Source organism: Centruroides sculpturatus, unplaced genomic scaffold (assembly GCF_000671375.1).
Source record: "Centruroides sculpturatus isolate CEXI.00-Female unplaced genomic scaffold, Cexi_2.0 scaffold364, whole genome shotgun sequence".
NCBI classification, from domain to species: domain Eukaryota; kingdom Metazoa; phylum Arthropoda; class Arachnida; order Scorpiones; family Buthidae; genus Centruroides; species Centruroides sculpturatus.
Window position 1 is genome coordinate 486,447 of NW_019384799.1, and position 11,415 is coordinate 497,861.

General features: G+C 37.3%; 1 long non-coding RNA gene across 1 annotated transcript; it reads right to left on the reverse strand.

The window, feature by feature from the left end:
- Nucleotides 1-3,000: 3,000 nt before the first annotated feature.
- LOC111629524 lies at nucleotides 3,001-3,509 on the reverse strand. Its single transcript, XR_002757347.1, has 3 exons — nucleotides 3,307-3,509; nucleotides 3,146-3,233; nucleotides 3,001-3,053 (listed from the first exon to the last, which is right to left on the reverse strand). It is a non-coding gene; the product is annotated as an uncharacterized LOC111629524 (long non-coding RNA).
- Nucleotides 3,510-11,415: the final 7,906 nt, after the last annotated feature.

Consider the following 11,415-nt stretch of genomic DNA (forward strand, 5'->3'; position numbering starts at 1 on the left):
AATACATACAAATAATTTTTAATTGGGGCCGGAGACTAAAGAAAATAATTTATAAAAAATGTTTAATAAAATCTTAGATAATACATACGTATAACAAATTAGGCCTATATTATTTTACAATTTTTCACTTTTGATTATTACGCCATAATTTTAACATTGTTTCCATCTCAGCGATAATACTGTGACGTTTACGAATGATGCTTGAGTTTAAAGATTGAGCAGTTTTCGCAGCTTCGAGAATTTTTTCTTTGCCTTTTATAATTGTTCTGACCGACAATTCCGGTAGATCAAACTTCTTTGCCAATTCACAAATTTTCATTTTTGTATCGAAGTTTTTTAATAATGGGTACGTTCGTAAAGTCAAACGAGTTAAACGCGTTAGTAACGAATCGTTCGAAAAGTCTAACGAAATAGGAATAACGATGACGTCATTCTCGTTTAACTCGTTCGACTTTACGAACATACCCAATGTTAACTTTACATTCCAAAGATAGTTTCTTTTCTTGTTTGAAGCAGAAGAATTAGTTCTACTTCGTTTGGATGACATAGTAAAGTCTCTCGAGTCTCCGTAGATATAACAAACACAGAAATAAATAACACAAAATAAATTGTATCTGTGTGTGGATTCCGCGCGACACGTCCGAACATGTAAGCTGAACAATAGTGTGGGGGGAGTGAGTAATCAAGGGTTGCGGGACGCTCAAACAAAAGACGAATCGACGAGATTTGAAAATCGCGTAACTCTGGGTTCGCTTAACTCGGGGTATTACTGTACTTAGTCTGCAATTAAGATTGGCAACTTTATTTATTTTGTTCTTACCTTTATAATAATTACTTCCTGTCTCTTCTAAAATTAATTCTTTACTACGCCTCGTTGTTTTCGATTAGTATCGTTATCCTTCGACACAAAACGTTACTATTATGCGTCATAACCATTGTTTTTATATTGGTGGAAACTTGACAGAAGATCCAACGATAATGGAAAAATTGAAGTATTTTCTCCAGATTTGTCTGGATTTCTTAAATAGAAACTTTGGACAGAAAGTAACATTACGTTTTTTTGTTAAACGAAAAAAGTACTTTCTATTTTTTTTATATTTTCTAAGGATGTGGAAATTAGCCTTTAGAGAGTATCGCGAAAATTTTAAATCTTAATATGCGGAAACGGAATGCATCCGGTATGATTGACTTCAGTTTTTGCGTATTTGAACGTTTTTATTTTCAAAATTTAAATGTGTATTCAAAATAGGATAATAAAATTGTAATTTAATATTGTAGTTATCTGAAAACAAACGTTTGGATTTGCCATTGTTTCTGAAAATATCAATTGTTTATAGATTAAAGTTTAGATATTTCTATATTTTCTGGAAAAAATGTTCTAGAACGTTCGATGTGGCTATGAGTAACGAGTGGGTATTTCATTGGATATAGACTCATCAGCAATGTCTGACATTATGAAACTTTCGAAAGAACGCATTCGTGTATTGTTGCTCTTGTCACTTCAAAAATGGTCATAACGCAACGAAGGCTTAAGATTTCATCTGCAAGGCATTCCGCGAGGACACTAATCAGCACGCAGATCTGCTACACTTGGTTTAAGGATGAAGATTTCTCACTTTAAGATGAACTCCAACAAGGCTATGATATACAAGGCTAGGTTCACTTTAAGATGAACTCCTACAAGCATTGATGACGTTCTCCTGCAACTGATCCACAATTGGCCATCAGAACGTTAGTACTTGTTTTCCCATACATTCAAAAATTGATCAAGCCCAGACCACCATGACAATACTCTGACTCATGGAGAAAAGATGACTAAAGAAGCTGGCCAATCTGGTTGGTTTGCTTCATCCACCTTACAGCCGAGCTGACTACCATCTGTCTCACGCCCTACACAGATCATATTGCAAATTACAGTTCTATGCAATACCCGACGCTCGAGACCTACGAAGAAAAACATGTCATTTTATGCTCATAAGATTGAAAGTTTGCAACAAAGATGACGAGATGTGATTGGTATTGAAGGTGATTTACCTAAATAGTGAACTGTAGTCGTGTTGAGTTAACTAGGCTACGATTTGAAAAAATTGTAGCCCAGTTAACTCAACACGACTACACTGCCATCTGTTTATCTTTGTCTGTTCTTCCTTAATCTCGAGAAAGCTTTCCAAATATGGAAAGCTTAGGAGTTGGAGGCCCAAATTAACTGAATTTTCTCCGGAACGGAGTTATATAGATAATCGGCATGATTCTGTTATCAGGAAAAGTATGATGAACAGGGACAAGACACTACTAATTGTAGTTCGACAGCATATATTTTATATAAATTAAAAATTGCAGCTTAGTATTGTGACATTGTCACAATAACTTTTGTAGTAGTTTTTTCGGACATAAATATGGAATTTAAAAATGGAAGGATATAGGTGTACACATCAAGCCAACACGCAGCCAACTGTAGAGTATATCCTTTCAATTCAAATGATCCTTATCAATACAAACTAGCGGCATTCCGGGAACTCATCAAAAGAGCTTTTTTATATTGCGGTAATGTAATAGACCAGTGGTTCCCAATTACTTTTTCCTGCTACCACTTCAAGAAAGAGCTCAAACTCGCGTACCCCTTATAGCAGAAATTCATATTACTGTAATCCATACTAATATAAATTCGAAGATAATTCTGTCTGTCTGTTACCTTTTCACGTCTAAACCGCCGAACAGGTTTTAATAAAATATGGCACGGAGATAGCTTACACGTTGGAGATGGACACAGGTAGGGTTTCTCAAACGGGATCCCGGTTGTTTTTTTAACCCGGGAAATTTTTCTTATCCCGGGAAATCCCGCAAATTTCTTAAAAATTCACTTTTTTTCTTATTTTGTGTTAAGGTTGAGGAATTTTGCAAATAGAAAGCGTAATTAACTCATAAACTGTCAGAATACATTTGTATTTATCAATTTTAAACCTACTTATTAGTTTCTTAAGTTTTTGCTCATTATAGCNTCATACTTCATCTTCTTGGGCCGCAGCCACCACCAAAACCGCCAGCTTTTCATTCTGTAAAGAAAAAAAAAATATATATATATATATATATATATTAATAGGATTCAGATATACTTAATGCAGAAAAATTTCAAGATTATACTCACGACAGAGCTGGCGTTAGATCCTACCGGAAATTGCTAGAACATTTTGTGGAGTGTCGTGTTTTGAACAAACAAAGAAAAGCAGACAACACTAAGAACAAAGATAATCGTATATTAAAACTAGGAATACAGCCAGAACGGGGTCGTAGGGGACATATACATACAATAAGACTAGTTGTCTTCAGTCCAAGTTCTCACTTTTCTCTTCCCTTTTCACTCAGTCGTCGTTTTATCCTTCTAGCACCAAGTCTTCGAAGAGACAAAATGTATCCAATGCTTCTTCTTTCTTTCTTATTAATATGGAGACTCTAGCCTATTGGCTTTTTCTCCGAATCATCCAATGCTTCTTTTACATTCCTTATATACAAATCGCCCTTAGCGCCCCCTTGTGTTACATTCCAAAACACAAATTAGAAAAAGAAAATACAGACAAATATTATAACACGTGAATATTTACATTGCCATAACATTACTAATAATACATATAAATAATAATATTTTAGTATGAAATAAACACCACATTTAAGCCTTCACGAAGGGAGGGGGGAAAATATGATAGGCACCACTACAGTTCGAACTCCATTTGATAGAGGTGATAAGAGACACGGACCGAACCGGAACGAAGAAACTCTCTTACGTGTAATTTGTATTTGTACGACAGAAAAGTAAAGACACGCCGCACATAGCGCAGCCATGCGTAAAAAGCATTCGTATTCGACCGCGAGCCCAAATCGTAACAAGTTTCGTTTCGTTCTAGAGCAGTGGTTCCCAATTAGTTTTTCCTGCGTACCACTTCAAGAAAGAGCTCAAACTCGAGTACCCCTTATAGCAGAAATTCATATTAATCCATACTAATATTATAAATTCGAAGGTAATTCTGTCTGTCTGTCACCTTTTCACGTCTAAACCGCTGAACAGGTTTTAATAAAATTTACACGAGATAGTTTACACGTTGGAGATGGACATAGGCTACATTTTACTGCGAGAAAATATCTTACCCCCCACGAGAAAATTCGATATACAGTAATGCGGGCGAAGCTGTGGGTAGACAGCAAGTGACAAATAGAATAATTTTTTTTTTTTACATTTATTACCTTTAAAATACAATTCTAATAATAATGAAAATAACGTAAGGTTATTTAATTTTAATGCGACAAATGTGCACGATTTTCTTTGCGCAACTTTGTAAAATCTGGTTTGTTTTTGGTCAGCTTCAGTCTCGAGTCGAAATAGGTGACGATTCATGTTTGTCCGCTCTCGCAGAAGTATGTTATGCAAAATGATAGTAAATATTTTATTGCCGCTTCGTTGATACGATAATAATGATAATTGTACAATTTTTGTTTCTTGCGTAAGAATTTCATTTAGGTATCATTTCATATTTAGGTATCATTTAGGTATATATTCACAAATGCATTTTTTGATGAAATTTCGAGAATATTTTTAGTTATAAATAAACGAATTTGCGCATTCGGCATCGTGTTGTAAGTTTCCGAATTTTTGATGGTCCACCTATTACACAGGTCTGCAAGTAAAAAACTGCATAGGATTTTTATACATTTTCTTACAGATTTTAACTTGGTAAAAACGAAAAAAATACCAAAAAAATTTCATCTGGTCAATTTACTTGTTACACTCAAGTTTTTGTTTGTATTTAGCGTAAAATTCCTAGTTAACTTAAAATTTACGATTCTTTTCTTTTTATTTAAAAAATAGCTTTAAAACGAAGACTTCTCACATTAATTCTATCAATTATAACTGGACTTGGTAATAAATAAATAAAAAATGTTAATGATTGAAGAGAGTAGTGGTAGAGGCAGGTGGGTTAAATAGTTTTAGCGTTAGGAGGAAGGTCGCATGATCGTATAGAAACAGGTTAAAAGTTGATAGGGAGTAATATTATTGGTGAGGTTGAGCATGTTTCGACATGTTTTCTGGGATACTAGGAATAAATATAAACAACTCGCTGTTGGATTAGATCGTGTTTCAACAAGCTAAATAAGTTTAGTATCTCGCAGGCATCTAATGCCACACTCAGTTTATATCCAGCATTCGAACGCTACTGTGCTTGTATTTTTATTTCTGGAATATGGCTCGCAGAGGTTGTGTAATTTCTCTCGACAGCTTCTGTTATGTTTGTGATGAATACACAGTAAAAAGTCAACAAAAATAAGTGAGTTTGTTAAGAAAGTTTAATTTGCATATTTCAAATTGAAACTTGGAGATGGAGACAAAGCAGATTTCTGGAAACAATAAGAGAAAACGAAAAAGAAGCATGGGACTCTTTCAAGAATGTAGTGCATAAGTTTTTGGGGAATACTAAGGACACTGACTACAAAACCATTGTACAAAGCATGCTGGCAGCAGCGTATGAATTTCGAGGATGCGAGATAGCTTAAAAGTTCATTTCTTACACTTCCATATTGACTATTTTCCCGAAAACTTGGGAGCCTACAATGAAGAATAGGGTGAAATATTTCACCAGGATGTCCGTAATATCGAGAGACGTGAAAAAGGAAAATTGGATGTCAATACGTTAGCTGACTACTGTTGGATGCTCAATCCAGAAACCAGAGAAGGAAATTGGAAACGAGTTTGGAGAAGCATCAGAAAGAAGAAGAAAAGGTTTCCTAAGAAAAAAGAGTAGACCTAAAATTGTGTATAAATATCAGAAACAATTTGTTGATTAACTAATCAACAAATTGTAAGAAAATATTTATTACAATGAACTAAATATATTATAAGAGTTTTTATCAAAAATTTAAATTTTTATTTTGCAAAAACCTTTACATGATGGGATGTAATGGAAGTTAGTTTTAAAATCTATGATCTTTAAAACATATAATTCAGCAAAAATATTCCATGCAGCTGGAAAAAAATTTTTTTGAAGACCTGTGTTATTTTTTTGATTGCTTTATCTCATGCATTTAAATTTTAAATCGACCGATTTTAGATTGCCTCGCGTACCCCCGGGGGTACGCGTACCACTAATTGGGAACCATTGTAATAGACAAAATGAAGGAGCTGAACAGAAAATAAACAAATGGCCACAACACTATGATATGGAACTAGCATGATAGGTGGTCTGATTAGAAAGTTTGAAGAAAACACACAAAACAACAAAGTGGGAATCACGAAATTCACTTTTAACAGGGGCATAACTAACATCATGAAAGAAATAGCAGCTCGTAAAGGATCTAGTATGGTTGTATAAAGAGCCCCAACTATATATCGAAGTTTGAGAAATGATAAGGATAGATTAGCTAACTCTACAACTCTCACAAGGAAAATTAACTCTCGAGCCGCCGTTCCTAATTATTGTGGAAAGATAACACCACCCAGAAATAATTCGGAAATTACCTGAGATGATCTTGACAAAAAGTCGATCTGAAGGATGACATAACGAAGACTGGGAGTTCGGTCGGTAGTTCGCGCCTCGTTTGGACGGGATGGCCACGTGGAGTTTTCCCGGGTTTTCTCCATGTCTGTAACGCTTAAATAGGGGCCAGTTTCCCTAAAAAAGACCTTCCGGAAGGCATCCCCCTAAGCAGATCGCCCAAGTGTTGCGTTGTCATAACTTAAACAAGCAAACTACTTTTACTTTTCTGTTATACATAACTTTACAAGTTAAGCTGTTTCTTAACGCTATTGTTTATATTACTTGACCCTTTAACATGTCCTAGAAATGAACTTTGATTAGGTTCTCCTATTTCATTGATACTCACGTTAGCTTTACAGACCTTTGCGTAATGATCTACTTTTTTGCACTTATTATAGATCGCCTTACGAGCAGGGCAATTGAATTGTGAGGTCAGCCGATTGGGGTGAGGAGTTTTCGACAGCCAAGCGGTCAATGCCGTCTTGTGGGCGCAGAATGACTCCCCGCGACAGATTTACCATATAAAACCGTTTAATAATATACATAAATTGTTACAATAATTCAATGAGCCAAGAGAGCGCCTATCCAACGATGGGTTACTCTAACAGTTCCAATAAAAACGGAAAAGTTCGACTGTTCGGTCGGTCCTTGGGTATTTTTCGGCACGCTAGACGGAGAGAACGATGGCCCCGGGTCACGCACCGGCGCTTGTAGAGATGTCCTCGGTGGACGGGTCGAACCTCAACGATTCTGGACGTGACAGGTTGGCGAAACCAGCTCCTAGGGCGTCGAAAGAGCCTAAGTTGTGTCTCTGTGTTGTGAGCACCAAATCCCAGCAGGTGAACACTACGCACCAAAACCCAAGACCCCGCAAAGTTCCCGAAAACGCGGTTTTATCGATTTTTCCACCGCAGTCGCCGCTCCATTGGTCTCTCCTCGTCAAATGGTGACAACTCGAAACCCAACGAAGGGCACCGGAGAGGTCAACGTCGTGTCGGAACACGACTCCTCTCCAACCTCGTTTTCCTCGACTTTATCTATTGTTTAAAATATTTTAACAAGACAAAAGGTTCATTGTCGCGCTACGAAACTTGACTCATTCAAAAAGTCGTTAATTGCCTCCCTTCGGACTCCGTTTGGGTCCTCACAGAATTTAGTGTGTTTCACCGGTTTTCCATACCAATAACAGGAATTTAAAGTTTTGTTTCCGGTAAACGAATTTTCGGTAGCTTCCGGCTTTGAAAATACGTTCTTCCTACGTGCAGTTTTGCATTATGCATATGTTATTCCCGGAATTGTTCTTAAAAGCTTCTTGTTGCTTTTTCACTGTTTCAGCCTGTCTCGCAGTGTTTATTGCTTTCTCCAGAGTTAGTTCCGTTTCAAGTTGCAAACGTTCCGAAACCTTTTTATCCCTAATGCCACAAACTATTCTGTCCCTAATCATTTCGTCTTGAAACGAAGCAGGGAAATCACACGTTTTAACCAGACTAAATAATGAACTCACGAAATTCTCCACTGTATCTCCTTGAAACCGAGAATAGAATTTATATCTTTCGTATATAACATTTTTAGTTGGGACGAAGTATTTTTCGAATGCCGCCTTAACTTTTGAATAGTCATTTCTATCCTCTTCTGGGAGACTAAATGACGCCAAAATTTCCTCGGCTTTCTGTCCCATTAAATATATGAAAGAATTTGCCTGGTCAGTTTTCTCTTTATTATGGAGTCCAGACGCTGTTCGAAATCGTTCGAAACGCCCTATCCATGTTCTCCAATCTTCAGGACGAAAATTCAGTGGCGTAGCGTGGGTGTCAGCCGCCCGGGCGGAGGAAAATTTCGCCCCCCTTATTTAGGTATCTCAATTTAAAAGACTAAAATTCAGTTTCGTCACAGAATAAGTAATGAAAATTCCGTGCTAGTGTTGCCACCTTGTTAAAATCTGTGATCCGGACGGCAGGTGAGGTTTGTTCGAATAGAAGTTCCTGATTCATGCGTATGTCATCTTGCAATGCGAAGAATAATGTGAAGTGCATGCTGGTTCTAAATCAGTTACAGTTAGCGACTAGGGAGACTTGGATAGGAGTAACGCGAGTGACTTAGCTGTATTGGATATTGGAGGTGTATATATATATATATATATATATATATATATACGAATAAATCGTAGAAGCAAAAAAATAAGGTCAACAGGTTGCACACGATAGTCCGGGAATCGACTTGCCGTCCGTGGATATCCGGATGGATGGTAACACTATTCCGTGCTTATTTCAATCGGTCCGATTCGTAGGTGGACGAAAATATGAAATAAAATGGTTCAATTTCTCACAAGATATTATTATCATTTCTTGTGAAATTTTGCCGCCCCCTAAAAAGTGCTGCCCGGGGCGGGCCGCCCCCACTACGCTACGCTACTGCGAAAATTAAAAACTTCTGGCGCTGGGATCTGATAAATTTTCCTCTACGCTGCCACCATGTATTATAAACGACTCAACTGACCAGATAATATGGTACGAATAACTCTTTATTAATACAACTCAACACTTCTACATCCAGCTGGTTACTTCGAGCTACTCTCGCTCCCTTTCCGTCTGGGCATCTACTCGATTACATTTCGTTTACTTAAATCGTCAACATACATTACATTTAATGTTTATCTAAATCGTCAACATATATTACACATTGTGCTATACTTCTTTTCTGTAAAAAGCCCTTTGTTTGCATCTGTACAGTTAGGTTGTCGTGGGTTCCTTTTTGGACATTCTGTGTATTTATGTTCTTTCGTGCAATGACTGCACCTCATTATTTTCTCGCAATCATGAGCAAGGTACTCAAAACCGCAGCACTTGAAACACCTCAGTACCAGGGGCGTGCCGTGATATTTGATGATAGGGAAGCTGTGTTTTTGTAACAAGCCGACTTCCAGGGGCAATCAGTCAGTGATGGTCTAGCGTCCATTCGTATTCGTTTGTTCGATAAGTCAGTAAAAACCGTAGACTTCTCTAAATGTATTTTTAATTAATAGATTATCTAACGCACTTAATAAATAAGCAAGTTCAATATAATTAACTCACTTGTCAGTGTCATAGCGTGGGTGTCAGCCGCCCGGGGCGGAGGAAAATTTCGCCGCCCCCTTATTTAGGTATCTCAATTTAAAAGACTAAAATTTAGTTTAGTCACAGAATAAGTATTGAAAAATTCCGTGCTAGTGTTGCCACCTTTTTAAAATCGCCGATCCTGACGATAGGTGAGGTTTGTTCGAACAAAAGTTCCTGACGCATGCGTATATCATTTTGCAATGAAGAATAATTTGCAGTGCGTGCCGGTTCTAAATCAGTTACAGTTAGCGACTAGGGAGACTTGTATAGGAGTAACGTAAGTAATCTAGATCAACGGTGGGCAACCCCCGGCCCGCGGGCCAGCTACGGCCCTCGAAAAGTTTCTATCCGGCCCGCGAGATGTTTAGAAGAAATTATAAATAAATATATTTCGATATAATTCGTCTAGTTTAAATTGAATATTATTTTCTGAAGTGTTGCAGCAGCAATGACAGGAAAAAATAAGGGAGTCATTTCCTTATTCAAACAAAAAATGGGAGTACAGAATTTTTCTAAATTATTTATATCTCATCGCATCATCCATCAAGAAAATCTATATGCTAAAGCTATGCAATTAGAAAATGTAATGTCTGTCGTATCCAACTACATAGTGCTGTTTTTATTGTGTTTAAAGTCACTTAGATTTTACAAATAGGTGAGCCATTCACAGCCCGGCACACGCATTTGTAAAATCTAAGTGACTCCTACAACATGGAATTCATATAAAACGGAATAATCAACAGTGTTGTAGGGGGGATCGACTGTAGTAATTAATTTCTTTTTATTTATTTATTTCATATTTGCAGACTAAAAGTTTACAGGTTACAAGGTGTCAATTAACTACTATGGCCCGCGGAAAAACGTAAAATTTATTCTGGCCCATGTTATAAAAAAGGTTGCCCACCCTTGATCTAGATGACTAGCACTATTGGATATTGGAGGTGTATATGGGTACGAATGAATCGTACAAGCAAAAAAAGAAAAAGAAAAGTCGACAGGTTGCGCACGATATCCCCGGATGGCGAGTCGGATGGTAACACTATTCCCCCTATTCCGTGCTCATTTCAATCGGTCTGAATCGTAGGTGGACAGAAATATGAAATAATGGTTCAAATTCTTACAAGATATTATTATTATTTATTGTCAAATTTTGCCGCTCCCTAAAAAGTGCCGCCCGGAGCGGGCCGCCCCCCTACGCTACGCTACGCTACTGATGTAACTGGTGCACACATCCATGTAATTTTGCCACCGAATTCCATATCTCACTTTTCATTATTAAGCCTAGAGAGAAAGGTAGCTGGGCATAATTCCGTCACTCTATCGAAGAGGTCCGAAGGCTCTTTCAGAATCGTTTCCTCCAGAGCACAATTCCCACCTCCAGTGGAGAGTCATGTAGTTTATCCATCTGGATTCTTCAACAAGTCCGTTGATGAGAAAAGAGGTTCCCTTGCTTCAGTCTTTCTGGTACCAACAGAACACGCTCAATACCCGGACCTAACTGCTGTGAAATTGTTCAACACCAAAGCTAGCCAACGAGATCGTATGGAGTGACCTAACAAGACAGTTTGCGTATGAAAATCTGTACCAGGGATTTGTTTTCAAATCTCACAGCACAGATGGAAGCAGGTTCTTGGTTGTTATATATATATAACAGAGGGAACATATATATAAAATCTTGGGGAGGGGTCATTTTTGACCCTCCCCAAGATTTTTACATTTTTGGACTTAAATTTGAAAGACCATGAAATATCGAGAAATGAAAAAAAAAAAAAAAAACGGAGGTAATGTTTGTGTGTGGG